Source organism: Panonychus citri, unplaced genomic scaffold (assembly GCF_014898815.1).
Source record: "Panonychus citri isolate SS breed McGregor unplaced genomic scaffold, ASM1489881v1 Contig00049, whole genome shotgun sequence".
In the NCBI taxonomy this organism is placed as follows: Eukaryota; Metazoa; Arthropoda; class Arachnida; order Trombidiformes; family Tetranychidae; genus Panonychus; species Panonychus citri.
In genome coordinates, this window is record NW_026515454.1 from 1,323,826 (window position 1) to 1,351,566 (window position 27,741).

The window sequence follows — 27,741 nt, forward strand, 5'->3', positions numbered from 1 at the left end:
GTTGAAAATATTCTTCAAGAAAAGGTTAAAATTCTTACATATTTACAAATTACTCATATTTTTTCTTATTTTCTGATTTTCTGACACCCAGAAATTGATATTTTTCTAATATTTCAAAACTTCTAAAGGTAGAAAATGAATAGATTGCCATCGAAAGGTGAAGCATTGAATATATTCAATTTTAAGTGAACCTTCAAAAGCTTTTAGTGAAACAGACTTGATAAGATTTACTAGAAACTGGTCCGTTTTAATTTTGTCATGAAATTTCAAATTGAAGAGTTTTTATTCATTTTCTATCTTGGAAAAAATTCCATATTTACTAACCTACGACTAATGATCTCGTTACAAAACCTCTTTAAAAATTACAACAGAAATCAATTTATTTTCTAATCAAACCGGTTAATTTTTTCTATTCCCACTGGGTATTTTGATTACAATTCACAATAAAAAATTATTTGGAATAATTTCCGTTTCCTGGTTTGATTGTTTTCTGTGTTTCTAATGTGTGTTGAATTGTATATTTTTCTAATTCTTTTTTCGAGCTTTGAAAAATGTTTTCTGACCGTGATCCTCGTTTAATTAGACAATTTTCTAAAGGAAAAAGCTTGCCTAATCTGACTAGACAATCTTCCAGTGAAAACTCACAGTCTAATTTGAGTAAACAATCTGACTCTTTTTCTTCAAGAGCCCACACGCCCTCTCCTTTTGAGAAAAATATCTTTTCTAACAATCCAGAATTTAGTTCTGAAGTTCCAACAACAAGTTCTTTATCATCTCAGTGTGAATTTGTCAAGAAATCTGGCTCTCTGCTTATCATGTTTCTCCCTAACATGGTAGACGAAAGATTTAATCGTATTAAACAGCCTTTGGTGGTTAATGTAAAAGAGTCAAAGCTAATCGAATTTGGACTTGATCTTCCGTTCAAAGATTATTTTGACAGTTACCGGAACTCTTTCCAAATCACTGTAGACAAATTTTCTTTATGTGGACAAATAATTGCTTCAGGAGGTAAGTTGATTTTCTGAATTGAATTTTATCAGGAAAAGAGCTGAAATTGTTTTTATTCTTCTCTTTAGCTGACCCGATATCCCTTCATGACTCAGTAAAAAGTAATATTATAAACAATAAAGACTGGAGAAATTGTAATAAGATGCTAACAAATTTAGACTTCGACTGTAGGATCAGGCATAAACCATTGAAGTCTTCATATGATTTGCCTGAACAATATCTCATGGAAAAGAATAAATTTCTAGATTTCTTGAACACTTTCAAGAAACTCAAAAGGTTGGATACTTTAATTGAGAAAGATTCAGATGAAAAAGACGTCGATGATAGACGATGCTCGGATGACTCTTCGATAGAGCCTAAAATTAGCAAACGTTTGAGAAAAACTCCCGTGGCAAACTCGATGACACAAGAAGAGGGTTACAAAAAAAGTGTTTCTTCAAAAAAAACTGAGAAAAATGTCTCTTTGGATGATGGTTCTTGTTCATGCTCAGGAGGAAAAAAATCAAAAGAAAAAGCTTTTGATAACTTAATCAATTTGAAGGAAAGATTAAATGAACGTAAATTATTACTTTCTCAACTCGATGTCAAGGAAATGATAATTTCTGACTTAATCGAGGCAATTTCAGAAATTTATAATTTTCTTTGTGAATCTGAAACTGAAAGCCGAAAATCGATCAGAAAAGTTCCAGTTAACGATGATACTTGTAAAGATTCGAAAAAAAAGCTTATCTATATCGAAGGTACTATAGCTTTGGACCTAGAAAGATATAAATTCGCTTCAAAAAATGCAAAGCCATCGAATCCATTATCTTTTGCTTATAACCTGATAAAGAACTGTTTCCCGAAATCTTATTATCAGAATGTCACGCTTGGTAAAAAAATCTATTCTGTTGATGAGCTTGAGTCTATGGATATCGAAAGAAAAGATTACAAAGGCAAATTCGTGTTACCTTTTATTTGGGGATTCAAGGATCCATACGAGGAACCACTTCAAGGAAAACTTCATCTAGATCTTGGGCTTGCCAGAGTTCAAGATTTCATCGGTAAGCTTTAGTTTCTTTTTCTCTCCAAGCATCAGTTCCGAACGATTTTCTAATATTTTATTTCTAATTCTTCATAGATCACTGCTTTCGTAAATCCGGAATAATGGAATATAATGAAATTCAGGAAAAAGAACTGAGAAATCGAATACAGAAAGAACTTTGTAATATGAATGCTTTTGAAAGAAACTTAAAGAAAAATGAAACTGAAGATCAAATGTCTCAGGATGAAGAACAAATTCGAACAGAAAATGAAGAAAATGATATTATTCCGCCAAATTTGCTGACAAATAGAAAAACAGATAAAGATAAAGAACTTCGATCTTTTTCTGTAGATATTTGGGATCCAGAAACATTTGATTTTTCTGCTTGAAATTGTTCTATTTGCGAAATAAAAACTTATTCTCAACTTCTGAATAATTATAAAATTCTAAATTTCTATTTTCGCGAATTCAAAAGTAACGCTACACATTCGTTCACACATTCTAACATTCTGTTGATATATTTCGATTAGCTCTGAATTTCGAGCAATATTTTTCTTGAATTTAGATATTTATCTAAATTAATAGATTTAAATCTATCCAAGAGAAAGGAATTCCTTTCTCTTGGAAAATGTTCAGCTTTCCAGCTCAGATTTTTTACTCTGGTTTCTATTTTCGGAGAAACTTGGATTAGAATCCAAAATTTTTGATTCAAAACTATTCATAAAGTCCATGATTCATAAATGATTCAAAATGGCCCAACCGGTGCCTTTTCTGAGTCATTTCTGAGTCAAAAATGTTGATTGGGGAGAAAAGTTTTAATTTTTTTTCTCGCTCTGATCCTTTTCGTCATGAACTTTTTTTAATCAGAACATTTTGTCTAGAAACTCCCAAGTTTGTACCAATTATCATGATAATAATAAATAAATGGTTCAAAGACAAAAAGTTGATTCAGATTCAGTTAAGCTTAATGAATGGAGATGGTGTAAATCCATCAACGGTTAAATTTTATAAATGAAAATATTAATAATAACAAATTACCATGGGATTTGTTTCCAGAATCATTCTGATTCATCAGATAGACTCACATGTTAGCGCTATTACATGATAATAGTTTCCAATCCCCTGAAATATATTTACCTTAAACCTTGGAAACATTACCTTCAACTTTTAACTTCACCATGGAAAACTCTGTTTAATCATGCTAATAATAATAATGAACCTGAGTTTTATGTATTCATATAAATAATACGAAACATTAATCATCATTATCATGAGCTGAAGGTTGATTAAAATTATCAAATGCTGGGAGGGTGGGAAGATGTTATTAGATTGGAGTGGGTTGAAATTGAGGTGAGCGGGGAAAATGTTTATCAACAAGTTATGACTTTTTCATGAAAACTGAATTTCATATATTATGAGTATGAAAAATTCTGATAATGAAATTGTTTCCTAAAGCATCAATTGTATCTGATTTGATCAGAATGAAATTTCAATTGTTCATATTAAACAATTTTATCATGAACCAATGATGATAATGATGCTGAGAATGACGATAATACAAGTTGATGAGATGAAATATTTTTTTTACCTAAATTACATTGGGAAAATATTTTCAATTCCCCTGTTGAACTGAGACTGGAGTAAAATTGTTCATTTCATGGGTTATACAATCATGAAGTGTGATCTAACAATTGAATCACAATGAGTGAGAGAGTGAAGATAATAAAAGAAAATGATTTGATTGAATTGTTATGTATCAAGTGAGTATATATGATTACGGTGAAAAAAGCAGGTTAATTGGATTGGAAAAGGAAAAATATTTCCACCATGAAATGAATCTTTTACTCAGTATTTCATGATGATAATGTCATGATTGGGATAATTTAAAGATGATAAAAATTTCAATAGAAACAAAAAAAAGTGTCCAATTGTTTTGCCAATGCTGATAAATGTGAAACAATTTAAAAGGAGCTGAAAATCAAAAACAATTTTCATCAACTTGCACAATCAAGGTGTGTGTCAATATATTACAAGGAAGAGAGAGAGAGAGAGAGGAGAGAGAGAGCCTGGATGCGGAAATGATGTGATGACGATGATTGAAAGTGTAATAAAAAAGCCATAGGGTTGAAATTGCTTCACTTGTACTCCGCTTTTTGGAAGGTGGGAAAATAAGAAGAAAAAAATTCATGTTAACATGAATTCAGGTATTTTCATGGTTCTTGCACCATTTAATAATCTGTAATAACTAATTCACTTCACAGAAGCAGAAAGAGGTTGCAAGGTGGAAGAGGGAGTGGCAGTGGGAAAGAAAAGTGGGAGGAATTATGAGAGACCATGAATGGAAGATGAAATAAGATGCTAGAGAGAGAGAGAGAGAGTATGAGAAGGAGAAGGAAGGAAGGAAACGAAGATGATGAAGGTAAGATGACAAGTGAAGATAAAAGGAGAAGATAAGATGATGATTGAGCTTCCACTTTGCATCCCAAAGATGAAGATGAAGATCATCTTAATTTAAGAACTTTTTTCTTCTTCTTCGAACTAATTTTCCTTGATTATATTTCCATTCTATCTTCTTGTCTTCTCTCATCATCTCATCTTCATCAGTCAATTCATTTTTATCACTCAACCATTAAACCTTTTCATCAATGTAATAGTAATACACTTACAACTGTTGCTTTTTTCATCATTAGACTTACATTTGCCTTTTAGATTATCATAGTTGTGTAATGATAATCATATGTGTGTCTCGTTGGTTCAATGAGTTGATTAAATAAAGATGAAGATGAAAACTGAACCCGAACAAAAAGTTACAGAAAAAATAAACTCAATAAAATGAAAAGCGGTTGAAAACTGATCCCATTAATCAAAAGTCTTGATGTTTAATATTGTTCATGATTAAATCAGTTGATTCAATTGCTTTGTATCAATTTGTTTGACTTTCAAGTGATTAGGTTGATTGTTGAGGTGCGAAAATGCAAAACGATTACTTCCCAAATGGAGCAAATATTTGAGCTTCAATTTGGTTAACGAGAAACAGAAAAGAAAAATTTTTTTTATCCGAATTAATTCCAGAACTTTTTTTTCTATCATTTCCTTTTCGTTAGCTTACCTTTATTAATTAATAGCTTTAGCTTTTTTTTGATAGAAAACAATATATTATATATATCGAGACATTGACACACCTTGAAGCTTTTTGGACGATGATGATGATGAGGATGAAGATAGAAATGTAATAATAATGCTAATGATAATAATGATGATAAGAGGACGAAGAAAATAATCAATTGTAAGTCTTTCGAACCATAATCTAATTGGTACAAAAGAACGAGAAAATCGAGTCAAAGAGAAGGAAGAAAAAAAACTAATCACTCTCATTATACATCATCTTTATCTTCCTGATACTCATATTCCTCTGAACTTTTCCCTATCATCACTCCCACTTTTATCACCCAATATTGACTCAGAAGAGAGAGAGAGAGAGAGAGAGACAGAGAAGGAGTCGGTTTTATCTATCATCATTATCTTCATCGTCTTCCTTTCCCATGATAGATTAGTTTCATTGGAACTTTTTTCTTCCTCTCTCACTCTCTTCTTTTCGTGAGCCAGGAAAAATATCATATTGACATGGGAGTTTTTCCCTCCCACCAATATCATATATTAATAAAAGTAGAACACCAAGTAAACTAACCCACCTCTCTCTCTCTCTCTCTCTCTCTCTCTCTCTGTCCTTCTCTTCCAGTCGATAAACATAATATATATATAAGAATATGAATTTTCAATCAGAAATCATTTGGATGATTCGATTGCATGTTAATCTGTATCCCTGAGCCCATGATAATCATTCATTCACCAGGATTGATAACAGAACCAAAAAATATAATATATACGAGAACAAGTTAAACAACAACAACAAAATGATTACGATTACGATCCTAGATGATTAACAGTAAATGATTACTCATTACTCTCATCATTGATTGTTATTAACTCTGAAACTCAATATCTGAAGCAACACAATTAATGCATATTAATATATTGATAATTTACCTGAATAGTTTATAATATTTACTATCATAGTGTTAACTATTGTCCCTCTGGTACTTTAATTATTATCATCATCATCATCAGGATAACAATTATAATGATGAATGGTTACCTTGATATCTCATTGATTGTCAATAGTTAATTTTTTTTCCCGGTGAAAAGAAAAACTAATAATCATTTGGGGAAAAGAAGACATGATTAAGATAAACAATCAACTAATCATCTCATGATATTGTGATTAACTTTAATTTCTGGTAATAAGAGTAAAATTTAATCACTTAATCAATATGTTGATTTGTTTGATTGGTTGAAATTGGTTATTATACTTTTCCTCCTGAACGAAACGTTAATCATTAGCATTTAACTTTTATTTTAAATTGTTCAACAAGTTGAATAGGTTAATTGTTAACAGAAAAAGCTTCATTTTTACCCTTCAATCAGGAGATTAGGATTAAGATTTGATGTACGGTGAGGGATTAGGTTAATCTCCTTTTCTTTTTTGTTTATTTTCGTGTCACAATCAATGAAATGAAGGTTCAAATAGCTTAATTAATGAGATTTGTTTCTTCAGCTTCATTCTAGATCATCTCACGATATTAATCATCTTATCAATTTGCTGTCTGTACATTTCATGAGACTCAGTGATTCTGAACCTTGGAGATACATGTGAAAAAAACTCCCTGAAGGGATTTGATATAAAAAAGTTCACATTGTTAATACAAAAGGGATTACCTTTTTTTTGTAGTTTCATTTGATCATCATCATTATCAAGGGTTAACATTGTTTCAATTTAAATTGAGTTTCATGTTGTTGAAATTCATTATACCCAATGAATCAATTCTGATGTGATGACATCGCAATCGACTTAGACAATTTATTGATTACCATTAGGATTAGATTTATGCTTATTTAATCTTCGTCTAATTGTCATGATTATGATGGTCATCATTCAAATTGCTGATGATCATTATGAAAGTAGTTCTGGTAATCTCGAGATGAAATCGTAATCATCATGTTAGTTTACGTGATGAGAGAGAGAGAGAGATGATGATGATGATGATGATGATAAGAAAAACTAATCACAGGAAATAAACTTTGTCTCTTTTACGAAGAAATAAATTCAATGTTTAGAAAAAAATCAATTAACAATCAATTGGAAGGAGAAAAGTTCAGACTGATTCAGATTCTGGTTGAAATTTGTGTTCATCAAGATTAATCATCATCACGATCATTAAAATTAATCAACTCGACTCTCATTATAACATTGTAATTGTTTTCCTTTACCTAAGAAAATTATAATTAACTCTAAGGATTAACAATCAAGCAAACTTAAGGGTAAAAACGATGATGCTGATTAAGATCAACATGATGATGATTTTGATATAAGAGCAAACAAATTGACAAAAGAAACATAAACAGTTAAATTAGCTCTTCTCAAACATGATCATGATACAATTGAATCAGATCAGTGAAAAAAAATAACAAGAAAAAAGATTCAGTCTGAACTTTTTTTTTCTTAGAAAAGAACAAAATTTCATCAGAATTTTTTTTCTCTCTCTATTTTCATGGTAAACATTTCATGATGAGATTTGAATTTGAATCTTTTAAATGAAAAATTATTCTTTCCTCTACAATAATAACAATAAACAAATCGAAACGAAAATTAATTCAATTTAGTTACAATTAACAAAGAAAAGTTTTAAATTAAACCATTCCAATTATACTCTGAGGGAGATAGAAATTGAAATTATTAATAATAACGATCATAATTAAAACTAATTATCTCAATATAACAAAAACAAAATGGTAAACACAAAAGAGGTTGAATGTGAAAAAAAAGATTGAGTTTCATGGTAAATTCAGAGCCAGAACTTTTTTTTTCTTGTTTACTCTCAACAGATAATGATAACCTAAAACTAACCTTTGGTGTTAATGATAACTAATTATGAACTAACAATGAATTGAGTATCATGATGATGATGAAAATTTCATGTTGATTGTTGATGGACAAAACTATCATCAGAGTGAATTTGATGAAAAGGAGTGAATCTAAATTACCAGGGAAACAACAACAATCAACAATCAACAATCAAACACAATTTTCCTGGTAAATTGTTTCCCATTGTTAAATTGTATTGAATGTAAAACCTTTTCAACAATTGAAACAATCAATGTAATAATAATATGATGATTCAGTTTGATTGTGAACAAACAAACAGAAAAAAAAATTTACTCACAATCACAATTAAGCTTTTAACAAATAGCAAAAATTAATAGTATCAAAATAATAGGAAATTGACAGAGAAAAGTGAATTGTAATGTTACTCAGCTGATGGTCATCGTCAACTTGTTAATGGTCAGTAAACTAATAACTTGATAATGACAAACATATGAACCAATAGTTGATATGAAATCAGCAGGAGAGGATAAATATTGAGAAGGTGGGAAAATGGTTCATGGTGGTAACAGGATATTCATCTTGATGATGATGATGATTGTTGATTGTTGATTACCATCAGATGATAACTGATGATTATAATCATCAACAGAAACATCAACAACATTACCAACAACAGCATAATCCTTTTGAATCATTACCATTATCATCATGAAATCCTCATGGTCCATTTTCCCACCGGGGTACCAAACATTTTCAACCAATATCAAATTCATGATAATACTAATCATGAAATAGAATCACAAAAACCATCAACATCCTTTGGTTAAATTGTAATACAATTGGTTTATAATATAAAGGTTGAAAGTTACAATTAATGGATTCTCAGTTGATTCAATTTATTTTATTCATCACAATCAAAGTTTTTATAAGATTAATTAACCGGTAGAAAGTGAAATTATTGTAATTAATTTTCATTTACTATCAATTCTGGTTAACTAAATTGTTACCGATTCTTTTTTTTCTTCAGCTATTATTCAGATTTTCATTCTCACAATATAACAATCAAATTAATCACCTTTGATTTATCTGAATGATGAGGGATCAAATTGTTGGAATCATTTCTCTTAATCAACAATTCATTAATCATTGTAATCATATTAATATACCATGAATCAAGTTGATCATCATGATAACTGTTGATGATTAACTGACTCAACAATCATAATGATGATAATAAATGGTGGCCATCAGTAAATTCAGTATTATGAAACCATTATATCAAAATATTATCATGAAATTGTTTCTATTTTTTTTTCATCTCCCTTGAACTTTTATCTTAGACTCTGAACTTTTTTCATTTCATATTGGATAACATGTTGATACATTGATGATGATGATGATGATCAACTCTTATCATCCCACTCGATTCAAGTTTAACCAAAGTTTTTATCATCACTTATGAATGTTATCATGATTATCTCCCAGAACTTTTCCTTTATCTCCCATGAGGTTAAATGTTACATGGTGGGTTAGGTTTATGAGAGATTTTTGTTTCACTTTTTGAATTTTAATAAAAAAGGAAAAGGAAAACTTTTAAAATAATAAATTGCTCTGATTACGATTCATGAAAGTTCAGGATCACATGTAATCTTCAGAAATTCAGAGTAACTTATATTCATGAAATTACCAACAACAAGTGATTTACTAGATAATCTAATCATTCAATGAGATCAATAGTTTGAAATCATCATCATCATCATGATTTAATGTTCCGGAAAAAAAGTTCAGAACTTTATCATCCTCTTGATCTTCATGTAAATGGAAAATATCAAATACTTTTTTCATTATTCTCATGCTAATTGTGATTAACTTGATCACCATCAGTATACAGACAATTGTCCCTAGTGGACTGAAGATTACTCAAAGTCAATTATCAATTAAATCAACTAAGATGATTGATGATTAATTATATGGAAATAAATTGTTTGATTGATAAATCATGTTAATCTATTATTGATATTATCATAATGGTTCACAATTAATATTATCAATCAAATTTGGATTGAAATAAATACACAATCCAATTTATCAGAGGGGGAAAAAAAGTTAATTTCAATTGTTAAATAGAGAGACACAATTAACTTAAATGATTTACAAACAAAATAATCAAGTCAATTTGTAACAATCAATTGTTATCATAAAATAATGAACATTACAATCAAATAACAATTGTAATCTAATTTAATGGAAATCAATCAGAAATCAGAATTGTTGATTGTTCAACATTGAAATTGTAAAATTGGATAAATCAAATCAATAGATAATATTGATTCTGATTATCATCTCGATAAATTAGTTGATAAAGTAAATAAATGATGACAATTACAAGTTTACATTGGGATGAAGATGAGGAAGATGATGAAACCTTTTCAATCATTTATTTGACAAGATTGAGACTCTTTGAGTAATCAAAATGATATTAAAAAAAAGCATTAGGTTCAATTGAAGGTGGGAATTGGGTTGATAATGATGATGAATGATGAGATTAGTGATAAAAAAATACACTGTTTACTTAATCATCTTCAAACAATTAGTATTATATCGTAATAGTTAATTGGTAAAGAAGAGAAAAGTTCAATTCCATGATGATGATCATCATTGAAACTGAATTTTCAGAAGTAGATGAAGATGAAGAGAAAAGGAAGTGAAGAAAATTGTTCTAAAATTGGAACTGGAATTTTTATCTGTCACTTTTTTTTTCTTCTGATGAATCTCAACTTTCATCATCCATCTTTAGAACTCTCTCTTTTTCATATTCGACAAGAAATGTTCTTAAAAATAAATAAAGTTCCATGTACATAATTCGAGGTGAATTCTGTTCTTTATCTTTATCTCTCTCTCTCTCTTGTCTCAATAACTTAGGCCAGGTGAACAAACCTGTTGGTTCACCTGGTACCATCATCATCATCATCGCCCAAACCACTTTTTCCCTTCTCTCTCTCCCTTCTTCCTCGCTCCCTCGTCCTTATCTTCATCTTCATCCGCCATTCTTTTTGGAAAAAAAAAAAAGGCCAGTTGGCAACAACAATCGATGTAGTTTACGTATCATATTTTGTTTCTCGTAGAGTTTTCTACATAAGTTAAAATAAAATGTTCATTTAGTGAAAACTAGTGTTGTTAATGATTACAGTGTTTTAGATAAACAATTTAATGATTAATTGGATTCAATTAATAATTCTACATCACATTTATGGTGACCCATTTGACGTGATTTGTGTTTTGTCGAGACATCTGAATCATTCAGACCCCTTATAAGTGATTTTCTTTCTCTCTCATACTTTTCTATCTTTTTCTCTTTTTCTCTTTTTACAATTTGAACTATTGTTTTTCTTATCTCCTTCTAATTAAAATTGTAATTTAATAAATAAATTGAAACCATTCAAGAAGGAGATCGATATTTTGAATCTGGAGAGCGTCAATTGGTGGAGACCACACATATTAAACCATTTGAAAGTAAGATTTGTTTTATATTTATAACAAAGAATGAGAAGTTTGAACGCTAATTGTTCTGATCCCATATTGTAAATGGAAAATTAATCCACTGGATTTATTACTCATTGGAATAATATTACGACATAAGATCAAACAAAGAATCAAATTAAAAATCGATTCTTTATTATTATTTGAAATAGCGTAACAAAGAAATGATTTAAAAATCGATTCTTCAAAGTCTGATACACTTAACAAAGTGATTATTTAGAAATCGATTCTCCGATTTTCATTCTAACTATAATGTGTGTAAAAAAAAATCAACGATAATGATCGATCAGACTAGTTCCAAAATGTAAAATACTTAAATATTCGTAACAAACAGTCAATTTTTTTTTTTCCCTCTCTACCTTGTTAATCTATCTACTAATTAGTACAAGTATGTACTAGTATGTATGTCATAAACAATATAAGGGAAAAATTTGTTATTGAGTAAACTTATCAGTTGTGTCTCATTTGTGTTATTGGTGATTAATTTGTCGAAACAATTGATTAACTTAGTTATTAGTTACAATTGTATTTAATTTGTGTTATTAGTGATTAATTTGTCGAAACAATTGATTAACTTAGTTATTAGTTACAATTGTATTTCATTTGCGTTATTGGTGATTAATTTGTCGAAACAATTGATTAACTTAGTTATTAGTTACAATTGTATTTCATTTGCGTTATTGGTGATTAATTTGTCGAAACAATTGATTAACTTAGTTATTAGTTACAATTGTATTTCATTTGCGTTATTGATTAATTTGTCGAAACAATTGATTAACTTAGTTATTAGTTACAATTGTATTTCATTTGTGTTATTGGTGATTAATTTGTCGAAACAATTGATTAACTTAGTTATTAGTTACAATTGTATTTCATTTGCGTTATTGATTAATTTGTCGAAACAATTGATTAACTTAGTTATTAGTTACAATTGTATTTCATTTGCGTTATTGGTGATTAATTTGTCGAAACAATTGATTAACTTAGTTATTAGTTACAATTGTATTTCATTTGCGTTATTGGTGATTAATTTGTCGAAACAATTGATTAACTTAGTTATTAGTTACAATTGTATTTCATTTGCGTTATTGGTGATTAATTTGTCGAAACAATTGATTAACTTAGTTATTAGTTACAATTGTATTTCATTTGTGTTATTGGTGATTAATTGTCGAAACAATTGATTAACTTAGTTATTAGTTACAATTGTATTTCATTTGCGTTATTGGTGATTAATTTGTCGAAACAATTGATTAACTTAGTTATTAGTTACAATTGTATTTCATTTGTGTTATTGGTGATTAATTTGTCGAAACAATTGATTAACTTAGTTATTAGTTACAATTGTATTTCATTTGCGTTATTGGTGATTAATTTGTCGAAACGATTGATTAACTTAGTTATCAGTTACAATTGTGTTCAATTTGTGTCATTAGTAAATAATTTGTCGAGACAATTGAGTAACTTAGTTATTAGTTCCAATTGTGTTTGTACTATTGAATGTCAAAACTATCAATCGTAGAGAAAAAGGTGATCATTCTTATATTACTACTGTTACCATTCATTCTCATGTTTATTTGGTTCATAGTTGAAATTTATAAGTTTAGTATCCTTGTTCGACTTGATGCATGATATATTAAAGATGTGCAAAACTTTTATGTTGGTGATTTGTTTAATTATCTTATTTTGGTAAACAATTGATATCTCTAAATAGCATTTGATTTAAAATTGGTCTCTGTTATTCTGTCTAATTGATTAATCATGAGTGAACCATCAACTTTAAACCCTATTGGAAAAAGCGAGAGAAGTAAATCTAAATCACCTGTTCGAGATGTAGTAAGGAGAAATTATTCAGATACCCTTCTTAATAATATTAAAGACTTTAATGGAGTTAATAACGAAGTCGGTGAATGGATTGAAGAATTTGAACAAATCACCGAAGCTGCTGGATTAGACGATATTGACCGATTCCGACGATTACCTTTATATTTAAAAGGACCAGCAAAAGATTGGTATACCGGGAGTATACGTTCTAAACCCACTGGTCAAAGACCAACAACTTACGATGACTTAAAAGCAAAGTTAATCTTAGCTTTTAAAAAGACCTCGTTCCGAAGAAATACACTCAGAATGAGAATCGAAAACAAAAAACAATCTGAAAGTCAAGATGTTCGATCATACATATTTGAGATGATAGGCTTGTGTGCAAAACTTGATGCTAATATGGAATTGGAAGAAAAAATTCAATATATTAAAAATGGATTGTTACCCGGAATACTGAATTATATTGCGTTGACCAAAGTCAATTCTTTGGATGAAATGAAAAATTTGGCCGAAGAGGCTGAGTTTTATTATCAAAAGAACAAATTCGACCAACATCGGAATATGAGACCAAGACAAGGAAATTTTGATGAGAAATTAATAACATCGAATCCAAATCCTAACCCCTATTTCTACAATAGAAGAAGATACCCTGGGTACAATTTTGCCAACCAATTTCAACAACAAAATCCACAAAGTTTTCAAGCTTTCAATAATCAATTCCAGCAACAAAATTTACAAGGTTTCAGCAATCAATTTCAACCACGTAGTAGTTTCCAACAGAATTATACGAACTACAATGATCAGAGTCAACCGAGGCAATTTCAAAATAATAATACAAACTTAAATAATCAAGGACAAAATAATCAATTCCAACATCAACAAAACACACAAGGTCTTCAAGCTTTTAATAATCAATTCCAACAACAACAAAACCCACAAGGTTTTCATAATCTCAACAATACATTTCGACCTCAGCGAAATTCACAAAGTTATAGAAACAAATTGCGCCCTCAAAATAATCAAGCACAATATCAACCACAAGACTTTAATAATCAACAAATCCCAAACTATCAACAAGGTTATAATTTTGCTCCTTTTGATCAAAATCAACCATCGACCTCTCAACCTTTCGATCCAAATGAGATCTATTGTTACTATTGTAAGGAGCCAGGACATTACAAATCAAATTGTCAAAAATTAATACAAAAATACAATCAAAATAGAGACAACCAAAATAAACGAAACTTTGTAATAACGCAAGAAAACCAGCAAGAAGTTGAAGAATCGTATACAGAACCTGAAACGGACGATTGGACCCCTCAAATTACTAGTGCTTCTAGAACAATAAATATCGTGGTTACCAACCTAGAAGCAGAAAAAAATCGACTGATAATAATTGAGGTATTGGTCAATGGTCAAAAAATGAAAGCAATGGTTGACACTGGGGCTGAGCTATCAGTCATGACTTTGAAGGCCATATCCAAGCTTGACGTTGAGATAAAAAGATACACTGGTCCACCCACGACCGCTGCGGATAATAAGCCAATAAAACCTGTGGGACAGGCTAAAGTAGACATTAATGTAGCCGATGGCGTGAGTAATGTAAACATTAAGTCCAATGTGATGGTGATCAGTGAATTACCAGCTGATGTTGACCTATTGATTGGTCAAGACATATCGGAACTTGCTGACTTGATAATTAATGTAAAAGAAAAGAAAATTTTCATTGCTTCAATCCCAAACGATTATGAATCGGATACTAAAATTCTAACCGAAACTGGAGAACAACTTTTAATAATGAACTTAAATTTTGAAAAATCACCTGAACCAATTTCGATTCTCGAACTCAACGTCGGGAAATTGAAGAAAGAAGATCAAGATCGATTCCAAAATTTGATCAATAAACATAGAAATGTTTTTGCAATTTCTGATCACGAACTATCAACAACTGAATTATATGAACATAAAATTGACACTGGTGACGAACCACCAATACACGCAAACCCTTATCGTCAATCTATTGCACTGAGAGAAAAGTCTCAAGAAATTATAAAAAATTTACTAGAGTGTGGATTCATCCGTCCCTCATTCTCACCTTGGGCATCCCCTGTTGTGATTGTACCGAAAAAAACGGGTGAATTAAGATTCTGCGTTGATTACCGTAAGCTCAACGCTATAACGAAACGAGATGTATATCCAATCCAAGATATTTCCTTATCTTTAGATTCTTTGGCAGGAGCGAAAATATTCAGCTCATTAGATCTGCGTTCGGGTTATTATCAAATCAAAGTCGCTCAAGAAGACGTTGCAAAAACGGCGTTTATTACAACAGAGGGAATATGGGAATTTGTTCGAATGCCATTTGGACTTGTGAACGCTCCCGCAACCTTTTGCCGAACAATGAATACAGTATTCTCCGGAATGAGATATTCTAAAGTTCTTGTTTACTTGGATGATATTGTCGTCTTTTCGAAGACAATCGAGGAACATTTCGATGATCTACAACAGGTTTTTACTAGATTAATTCGAAACAACTTAAAACTAAAACCAAGTAAATGCCATTTTTTCCAAACAAAAATACTGTATCTGGGCTTCATCGTTGATGAAAATGGTCAACGGCCTGATCCAGATAAAGTGTCGGCTATTAAGCTTGCACCTCAACCAAAAACAATAACCGAAATAAGATCATTTGTTGGACTTTGCTCTTATTATCGTAGACATGTCCAAGATTTTTCTAAAATTGCTGAACCTCTTACAAGATTAACGAAGAATAATGTCCGGTTTCTCTGGACAGAAGAACAAGAAAAATCTTTTCAGTTGTTGAAAGAATTATTGATTTCTGATCAAATTTTATTACATTTTGATCCAACACAACCCACTCAACTCCGTACAGATGCTTCTGATGTTGGATTAGGAGCTATTCTACTCCAAAAGTCTGGAGAACATTTCAGACCAGTCGCTTATGCTAGTAGGCTCCTTAGAGGAGCCGAAAAAAATTATGGAATCGCCGATCGAGAATGTTTGGCTATAATCTTTGCTGTTGAAAAATTTCGACAGTATCTTGAAGGAATTTATTTCGAAATTTACACTGATAACTGCGCTCTCTGCTTTCTTAAGTCAAAAGCTAAATTGCCCCCAAGATTAATGAGATATACTCTCTTGTTACAAGAATTTAACTTTGATGTTCTTTATAAGAGTGGCGCAACCCACAGAGACGTTGATTGTCTCTCTCGCTTCCCAATCGACACTACAGTTAATGAAATCAAACACCCTTTAGAGACTAGAATACTAGTCATCAACATCGCCGCTTTAGTTCCGGATGAACAAAATGAATCAATTGCTGTAGCTCAAAAAAAAGATCGATGGATAAATGTGATAATTGATCAACTGAAAAATTGGTCGAAATTATCAAAACGAGCACAGAGAAGATTAAACAAATATCATCTGGAAGATAACATATTATACAGAAAAATGAGAGGAAAATATCGAGAATATTTTGCCCTTGTGATACCAAACAAATTAAGATTAGATATTTGTAAAAGGTACCATGATGATGCTACCGCCGGTCATGGAGGCATACAAAAAACATTCGCAAATATTTCACAGAAATATTATTGGCCCAGAATGTCTAGTTTCATTTCAAAATATGTTAGTACCTGCGAAAGCTGTCAATTAGTTAAAATTGAACACATGTTACCCAAGGGCCTACTCAATCCAATAATAACCACAAGACCATTCGAAAAAGTCGGCATTGATTTTGTTGGACCATTTAAAGATGTTGCCCCTGGTGGTGAAAGATACATAATAGTTTTCGTCGACTTATTTACTAAATATGCAGAAACTGAAAAAACGGTTGATTGCAGTGCTCGGACTGTGGCTATTTTTCTCATGGAAAAAATAATCCTCAGACATGGAGCACCAGAAATGTTGATTTCTGACAGGGGAACTGGGTTCCTAAACAATGTTATCGCTGGACTCACGTGGCGGTTAAATATGAAACATGTGCATTCCACTGCGTACCATCCAAAAACTAACGGTCAAGTAGAAAAAGTCAACGGACTAATTACAAATATTATCACCCATTATACAAAAGAGAGGCCCCACGAATGGCATAGTTATTTGTCACTCGCCACCTTCTGTTATAATATTTCAAACAATAAAACTCTTGGCTGTTCCCCTTATTTTATGTTACATGCAAGGGAACCAATCATGCCGAATGACTTTAACGATATTCCTAAGACAAAATATCGCGACCTGAAAGACTATGACAAATTGTTACGCGACGAATGGCCAAAGATGAGAGCATTGGCAAGACAATATGCAGAACACGAAAAGGGGAAACAAAAAATTGAATATGATAATAATCATCGTGATGTTCAATTTAACATCGGTGATTTGGTACTTGTTCAGATCCTCCCAAAACCACAAAAGTTTACCCAAGCTTACCGAGGACCCTACAAGGTTACACGAAAAATCGGAAACAATAGTTATTTTGTTAACGATTCAAGCTTCGAACCTTACAATGTAGAACGACTAAAAAAATATGAACCGAGGAATCTTCGAGACTTAGATGTACCTGATCCTTTTGGAAATTTAGTCGATTCAGAAGCCTCAACTGAACCAGAATCGACGGCGGAAGAAATGTCAGACGAAGAGCTGCTCGATGGTGTCTCTCACAAACGTAAATTAACTACAAAAAAAAGTAAACATATCAACTTTTTAAATCACAAGAAAAAGTTTTCGCGGTTAAGTTGTATATTCACATCGCTGTTACTTCTCTCGTTTCGTGTGCAAGCAAAAATGAACTTTGTCCCTTCGAGTGATTACGTGTTAAATTATTTAGATACCAAAGTAGAAATTGGGCGTTCTGACGTCCAACACATACTTGTGATTGTCGATCCATGTGAAGCTCTTTTCCCTAATGTTTCGTATTCTGCGGATGAACCCAAAGAGACAGATAAAAGATCATTAATTCAAGAATGTTTCTTTGATGCTACAATAAGTAGATTCAATTACAAAAACGAAACAATAGATGGATTTCAATCTTTGAACAGACACCAATGCCCACCGACAAAAGAATTCTGTAAATTCTCTCCTTACTCTTGCTTCACCCTGATGAAATTCTTAAAAAACAAAACTCTTAACGTTCAAAATGATATAAGCCATAGTATGTCCGTTGAAGAAATACAAGCTAAGCTCGCGCTAGGCATGGATGTCGTTACAAATATTAACCCTCAACCAACGAAGAAGAAGGAAATAGTATCATCACTAAAACGAAAATGTAAAACAATGTACGAAGAACATTTTGTCCAACCAGTCAAAAACCTATGTAAAGAATACAAACAAACTAGAAAGAGAAGTGCCTTTTTAGCTTCATCTCTGATATTCGTTGGTGTATCGTTAGTTGTACCATCAATAGTCCAGATTTGGAGTGGAGAAAAAACTTCGATTTATAGAAACGAGATCTCGTCCGTCCGTAATGATATCCTTAGAACCGTTAATACTACGAGATTCAACGATGAATCAATCTCAAAAGTTGTCAGTAATATTACAAAAAATATTCACACTATTGTTGAGAGTTTAGAGAAATTAGAAATGAGAGTGAATAGATTGGAAGAAGTAATGTCAACTCTATTCGTCGATTTCATTGAACTTATCCAACGGTTCACTCTTATCTCCAGAGCAATAAGTAATTTCAAAAGTACTGAAACCCTAAATGAATTCTATAATTCATTGAAACTGGATCCACCTTGCAAAAATCGATGCCCGATTCTTAAAACAAAAACATTCAGTTGTAATTATAATAATGATAATTCGATAACTCTTGACTATAGTGTACCAATCATAAGCGAAAACAAAACTTTCGTTGAAATCGAAACATTTAACAAATTGGTTAAACCAATTAATCAATCGTACTGCATGGTGGATTATATTGGCCCAAAAACATTCTTGTTAGATTTATACACAAAACAATTGTGTCCGGTACAAACTAACAAAATAAAAGCTGTATCTGCTCCAGCCCCAACTGATGAATACTTTCATTGTGATGAAGCTGAGACTTTGCGAGAAACAAATGCTTATTGGAAAATTTCTGACTGCTCACCTACGAAGCCAAAACTTTCGTTTTCTCAAGTAATCTTTGGTTACAAAAACATCCATATTTTTTGTATCAATCGAAATATAACGATCGATGGAAAAAATTATACTTGTCCAAATAATCCATTCATCTTGTCCCCATCAGAATCATTTTCTGTTGGAAATTTTAATTGGACAAGAGATCGACTTCAACTCAAACAACAATATACATTTGATATAAAAGAAAAAGCATTAAGATATTTAGAAACTGATGTCCCAGCTTTTGAAATTGAGCTTGTGGACATGCAAGAGATCGAATTGCAACAAATTAAATTGGAAGCTAAAAGCGAATATACGTATTCATTTTTGTATTGGTTGGAAAAGAATTGGTTCTCTTTCATATTCCTCTGTGTCTTAATTCCGACTATGTTATACATCTTGTGTGTTAACCATTTGAAAGCCCGTTCGGTGTATATACCAGTAGCGCCGACAATACAATCACCACAATTAATTTCAGCATTTTAATCATTTTTAACCAACAATCATCACCATTATTATATTTTATTTAGCCATTTTTATCATTTCACTAACTGATTATTTTTCATTTCTTTATTATTATTATTATTTCTTTCCTTAATAAATTTCCATAGTTATTTGGAAATTTAGGTTAACAAAAAAAAAAAAAAAACATATAATATTCGCTCAAAATGAACCGTTGGCCGCAAAAATTAGATGATAAAAATCGAGTTCGGAAGGAACGATTCAACCCAGTAACTTTCGTGAAATCAAAAGAACAAGCGAAAGAAAAGAAGAAAGTCGTACACGTTAGTTGGAAGGTACCATCACACTGGCTAGAATCAGAAAACATCCGACCGGAATATATCTACTTTAAATACCCGTTCAATCGAGAAAGAAATTACAGATATTTTACTACCGATCCATCTTTCTCCAAATTCGTAAAACTGACGCTACAAGCTCTTGGATTCTCTACCCTGATCGAAATGAGAAGTAAATTGCTCGAAGAAATGAACATCGCTAGACTACCGAGTAAAGAACGAATTAATATTGGACATCGCCATTGTACCGCTTGTTATGGTAAAGATCACAAGCGAGATCAGTGTAGAGTGTGCTCTTACTGCTTGGAATTAGGCCACGTACGAACTGTTTGTCCAGAAAACCCCAAAAGGGATAAAACTATTACATTAATTGCGGGAAATCTCGGAGAATCATATAGCGTTGGACGTAAATGTTTCACGGTCTACGAAGGTAAACCCTGGTTCAGAAGAAATCATGAGTTCAATCCACAGTATTTGGCTCTATTAAAACCAATTGGACCCCCCGATGAGAAGATTAAAACGGTTGCTGTCGACGCTGAAGGTTATGGTGGTGGAAGAACAGTTGGTTGTGTCAATGTGGTTGGATGGGTTGGTTGTAATAAAGGTCAATGTCACGATCTTTACTTCGCGTCTATCAAAAATTGGACAAGAATGAAAGATCCGAAAACTGCCATCACAGGTATTCAAATCGAGGATTTTGCTGATGGAGTTCCTTTAACTAATGTCCAATCAAGATTGAAGGAGATTCTGGCTCATAAAAGAGTAATCGTTCATGGTGGTAATGATCTAGAACATTTAGGAATAGATCAAGAATTTATTTTTCATTATGGGGTAAAGGTTGTCGATACTGCAACGATGTTCAATCAATCGTTGGATAAACAACCAATAGCTCTCTCCAAACTGGTAAAATTCTTCGCCATTAAATTCTGGGATCGAGATAATTCAAAATCGTTGATACAAGGACATTCATCGGAAAGAGACGCTCGAGCAACGCTAAAATGTTATGAAAAAGCAACAAAGCTACTTCTAACACATGGGAAGCTGCCAACAAAAGAAAAAATTGAAGACTTCATCTCACTTGATAAAAATTGGAAAAATTGGAAAAAGGAAACTGAACCATCTTCAGTTATTCGTCACCGCCGTATCCCTGAACTAGAAGGCCTTGATTTACATACCTTAACTTCAGATGAGAAAGCTTTTCATCAATTATTCGTGTTCCCAGTTGAACCTATTGAGCAAAGACCATATACACCAGTTTCGACATGGGATTGGTCTGATTTATAATCAACTATATTAAATTTATCTTACTTATAATATATACTCTGGTATTATTGGTGTTGGGAAACAAAAAAAATACAAAACAAATTGAAAAAGTACTTAGACAATTAGTTATTATTGTCATAAGTCACAAAAAAAAATTAATTAACGCAAATTCAATCATCTTAATCAATTTACAACTTATAGTTATAACCATTATATTTTCTTTAATATTCTCTATGTACTCCTTGGTATTCGCACATGGAACAACCTAACTGCAACCTTTGATCTGGAATCCTGACTGAGTCGTTTGGATTGTTATTATCGTAAAAGGGACTTTACGAGGATGGCCACCGGAAGATGTCTCAATAACTTAGGCCAGGTGAACAAACCTGTTGGTTCACCTGGTACCATCATCATCATCATCGCCCAAACCACTTTTTCCCTTCTCTCTCTCCCTTCTTCCTCGCTCCCTCGTCCTTATCTTCATCTTCATCCGCCATTCTTTTTGGAAAAAAAAAAAAGGCCAGTTGGCAACAACAATCGATGTAGTTTACGTATCATATTTTGTTTCTCGTAGAGTTTTCTACATAAGTTAAAATAAAATGTTCATTTAGTGAAAACTAGTGTTGTTAATGATTACAGTGTTTTAGATAAACAATTTAATGATTAATTGGATTCAATTAATAATTCTACATCACACTCTCTCTCTCTCTCTCTCTCTCTCTCTCTCTCTTGGTGATTTTTTCTCTTCTCTCAAAGTTCATAAAGTAAATGAAGGTAAATAGGATTAGAGATTATTGTCAAAAAGTATTTTCGATTGAGCTGAAAAGTCATAGAACTTTATTTCTTTTCGTTTGTTTATTCTTCTTCTCTTGAAATCACCCGAACTTCTGATGATGATGAACAACATTTTCTTCATGATAAATAATCAGTTATACTACTTTGAACTTTAGATATATTGTTCAATTAGAGTTGATGATCAACAATCATGACAAATTGTGTAACAACTTTTGAAAATATTGATGATTTTGGTCAGTTATTTGTCCGATTTCATGAGCTTATATGAAAAATAAATGTTCACATAAAATTCACATGGTTTCATTATCTTTAAATGAGATAAATGTCAATTCCAAATAATCAACTGACAGAATTAAGAACATGTTAACCTACATGGAAAGAATTTCGGAGAGAAACAAAAAATCACTGAGTTCCAATCTCAGAACTCAAATGATGAAAAGGGTGAGCTGATCATCTTGTTCATGGTGATGAACAAAAGTTGTACTGAATTTCTCATTATTATTTTATTCCTTCATTTTCATTCACCTTGTTATCGAATTGAACAAGAAGCATGAGGAGGAAGAAAAGTTCCAATGAAGAGAAAAGAATAAAAAAAGAGAGAGAAATTTCCAACATCATGTTTCCATAATGATGATGGGATCGAGAGAGAGAGAGAGAGAGAGAGAGAGAGAGAGAGAGAGAGAGAGAGAGAGAGAGAGAGAGAGAGAGAGAGAGAGAAGAACGAGAAAAAAATTCGAAATTCGAAATTTTTTTTCCTCTACAACTAAATTAACTTTTTTTTCTGAATCAAAAGTTATAACAATCAAACATTGTTATTATTATCATCTAACTAGAAATTTAAATTGTTCATTGTTACTAATCAAACCAAAGGAAAATACGATTCTCAATTTGATTTACCTTTGATTATCATGGAAACAAATCAAGGTGTTGACAATTTATTTAACCATTTTGATCAACAATTAATGGTTTAACTATTGAGCCTGATTAAAGTTAAATTGCTAATAGTTGGGTGTGAATTTGAATTAGTTCATTTTTTTAGATAACCATTTCAGTCTAATTGTCATTTAATTGCTAATTGTAACCTCGTCTTATCAAATGATCAAGTTTTCCTGTTACAGTCAACTGCCAGATAATGAGACTCTCTTAAAATAACGTTTCTATTGTAACCAAGACAACCGAGCTGTGTTTTTAATTGTTTACTTTTGTTAATTAATCATTTTTAAGAAATTTGATCGAAATTTTCTTAATTAAAAATGATTAAAATTAGTATTGGTCATTCAAAAGGGTAAATTGATAGGAAAAGGGGCTCAAAAAGCTCATTAAGTGTTTCAGTAATTAATTAATAGAAATTAAATTTTCTGTGTTAATAGTGATTTTAAGCTATTTTCAGAGAGAGTCTCATTATCTGGCAGTTGACTGTATTTGTCTGATTACTAATCATCAAATTTACTGTAACATAATCACAATTAACTAAATTTATCAAGTTAATCCAGTTAATATGATAATAATAAGTTACCTGGATACTTGGATAGTGGATAAAGTTATTTACTTTTGACATAATCAAATTAAACCAACAATCAAAGTTATTGATTATATGGATCAACAATCAATCCAACAATTAGATTCAACAATCTATAATATAATTTAACATGTCAACCAATACTCAATAACAATTAACTTTGATTCTGTTTATAATTGTTTTTCAATAGATTCAACCATCTAATCATGTCAATGATTAAATTTAATTCACTTGCCTTCAAGTTATTTATCAACAATTAATATAAACTTTTTTTTGCTCTTGATTAACTGTTTAGTTAATTGTTACTATCAATTTACTTGAGATAACAAATTTAATATAAAATAATCAATCTCTCAACTTTATATATATTAATAATCAAGGTTTGATGATTTATATATTATTTTGATTTGAAATTAAGTCAACTATTAACATTGATCAACAATTTACTCACTTGATTAACTAGTTGAGCTTGATTGTTACCTCAACCTGAAAATGATTATCATTATCATCCATCTAGATTGTGAATGATTAACACTTTCGGGAATTGTGATTACAATTAAATCAAGAGAAATCAAATCACAAAGGTAAATCAGTAAACACTGATGAGCAATCAAGAAACTTTGATTTATCAACACAATTTAAATAATCATGTTCACCCTTTGATGTTAATCAAACTGATATACGATCCCAATGATTACAATTGATTGTTACGATGATGATGATGATCCTGTAAAGTTAATTGAATCGGTAACAATCAATAAATTGTAATCAAATCTAATAAGTTGATGTCTAAATTGCCTCAGGCATAATTATCTTCATCATCAATTTTTCTTTCATCATTATTATAATCATTTTTTACCTCATTCCCTGTAGTCGCAATTAACTATTACAGCTAAAGGATTAACTTTAATCATGTTCATCATCATCATAATGACAAGAAAATTAATCAAAACAATCAAGAAAAGAAGTGAAAAAAAAAATAATCAATAACAATTAAAATAACAAATTGTAACCTCTTAATTATGTATAGTTAGTTAAATGATCTTCATTTTTTGTGCTCATCTTTTTTAATTAATTGTTCACTCATGTGAAATCAGAATTGTTGATTGTAATCATTTAGATTCAACGATTAATCCTATCAACTGAATCAAGAGTAATCGGAGTGCATCAGACACCCTGAGGGTGTAATCGGAATTATTCATTTTCCATGAGATGAATGATATTCAGAAAGTTAAATAACTGGAATGAATATTTGAAAATCAAAAAATTCTGAGAAAAAAAAAGTTCACAACTTTGGATAATTTTCCGAGAAATTGAAATGATTTATGATGAATTAGTTGCGAAAAGTTAATTGTTACAATAATCATGAAGATTAAAAAAGTAATGGGAAACAGAGATGGAAACAATTAGAAGATTTAATCTTCCAATCAGATTAATTGTTGAGTTGATTTCATGATGATTAGTAATTTTTTGGTTAATCTGAGAATTTTGTGAAATTTATTCAAGTGTATAATTGAATGAAACGATTAATCAGATTAATTAACGGATTAATTGATTGTGAGTGGGAGTGGAAAAGTTTCCAGAAAGAAATGAAAAAGTTGAGAGAGTTGAACATGAAGAGACTAGAGAATAATATTCATCATGATGAGTTCAGAAAATGAGAGAGGCAATCGAAATGTTCATGATGATGATTCAAGACTCTCAAGTGGGAATTTTTTTTTTCTTCACTTCTTTTTTTTTCGGTAATAATAACAAACTATTATCATGATAATTTAACGTTCATCCTGATTTCAGGAGCAGAACTTTGTGTCGTTGAAGAAAAGGAAAGTAGAAAGAAAATCTCTCTCAATGAATTCCAACTGAATTTTCAGGGAATCAAAATGAATATGAATATGGAAGAGAAACTTTTTTTTCTGAATAAGAATGAAATTTTCTCAGGTAATCATGATAAAAACCATCAACAGTTACAGTTGATATCACAATTTAATGTCAACATGTAATAAAATGAGACACCATCATGATGATGACTGTATATTTGTGTATACATGAATATCAGAACCAGAATCAGAATCAGAATTAGGAATAAGAAATTTTTTCGCTAAGAATTTTTCTCTCCAATCTTTTTACCGTTAGAATGTGAAAAATTTATCCAATTAAATTGACCGATAACTGTTTTCTTCCCCCTTTCATTCAGAACAATTCATGAAGATATTCATGGAGAGAAAGAAAAAAGCAAAAGAGAGAGAGAGAAAAGTTCATGAATGAATGAATTTCAAGAGAAATAACTTTTTCTATCATCCAGTCAACTAACATGGTAAGAAATCAAATATCATAGTGAAAAATATATATATCAAAATGACACTCTGAATGCTCATCGTTAATTCAACTGGAAATTAATTTAATTGTCATCATCTTCAGCTGACAATTATCAACAATTTATCTTAATCTGAAATCCTTTTCATCATTACAATTGATTGGGAAGATTGAGAAAAAAAAACTCAACTGATCAATTCAAGTGAAACTTTTTTTCAGTTCATCATCATGGTTATCGTTTCATGATCAACATTGAAATTAATGTTTCATATGATGAGTTAAGATGTTATCAGGATGATGACGATGACGATGATGATGATGATGATAATCAATGGGTGGGGATAATATTGATGACATGATGTTTTGAGGTTGATGTTGTTGTTTGGTTGGTCAATTAATCATTATTATTAAATTGCGTTCAAACTTGATTGTTAATTCAAGTGAAAGTGAATGATGAAAGGTGCTAATAATGATCATCATCATAATTTAGTTAACTAAAACATTTAATCATCACTGAGTTACAATTTAATTATCTCAGTTTATTAATATATACTCACAAATTATGTAGGATTTAATTGTAAATATATATATAAAAAAAAATCTAATTCAAATAACAATTAACAGTTAATATCCCCGGTAGACTTTACTTTCTGTCAAAATCCCTGTAATTAGTTGATTAAATTGGTTGATTGTTTACTGAGAGAGAAAGTAATTACTATTATATATAATCAAGTGATTGTGACACAATTTAAGCTTTAAATCATCAAGTTTTCATTCATTTCAAATCATTATGAGAATTTACAATTTAAATTGTTAATAAACAGTTAATGATAATCATGAATATTTCAATTCCATGAATATGTTTACTTAGGGAAAGAAAAATTTGATTACAATGTAAATATACAAGAGACAAATTAAAATTACATTTTAAATTGCTACGATTGTTGGTGTAAATTAAATTGTTCAAGGAAATAAATTGTTCAACAAAAATCCAATTGATTACGATTACGATTACAATTACAATCACAAATACACAAATTGTGGTAACAGTTAATGATGACGATACATTTAGATATTGGTTAATTAACTTCAAACAAATGATAATAATATATAAATTAACAAGATTGACAATCAAATCTAATCATTGGATTAGTAATTATTACTCAATGATAAATATCAAATAACACACACAAAGGATATACAAAGACAATAGAGCAAATCTTAATTGTGATAATAATAAACACGATGATGGTGATGATGATGATGAAGGGAATGATTATCTCATGGGAATTGAATTAATCAATCAGTTGATTCAGTTAATCATCATAATCATGATTATCAGTTACTTTTAAAAGGGAAGCTCATATTTCAACATTTCACATTTAAGTAAATGGATCCAAGTACATTTATTATTATTATTATTATTATATATTGAAGGAGTGGGAGGTTCAATTGATGCTGGGTAATGGTCAAGGAGGTGATGAGGATGCTGATGATTAAGGTGGTTTTTATAGTTCCACCTGATTAAATAATGTGTCTTAACCATTAAACTATCAACTGATTGTGAGCCGAGATTTAATCCATTTACAGTATATAAACA

The 27,741-nt window shown here is 30.7% G+C and overlaps 1 protein-coding gene across 1 annotated transcript in view; it reads left to right on the plus strand.

The window, feature by feature from the left end:
* LOC128385534 (uncharacterized) overlaps positions 1-27,741 on the plus strand; it is a 44,470-nt gene that overhangs the window by 10,870 nt on the left and 5,859 nt on the right. The window lies entirely within an intron of this gene.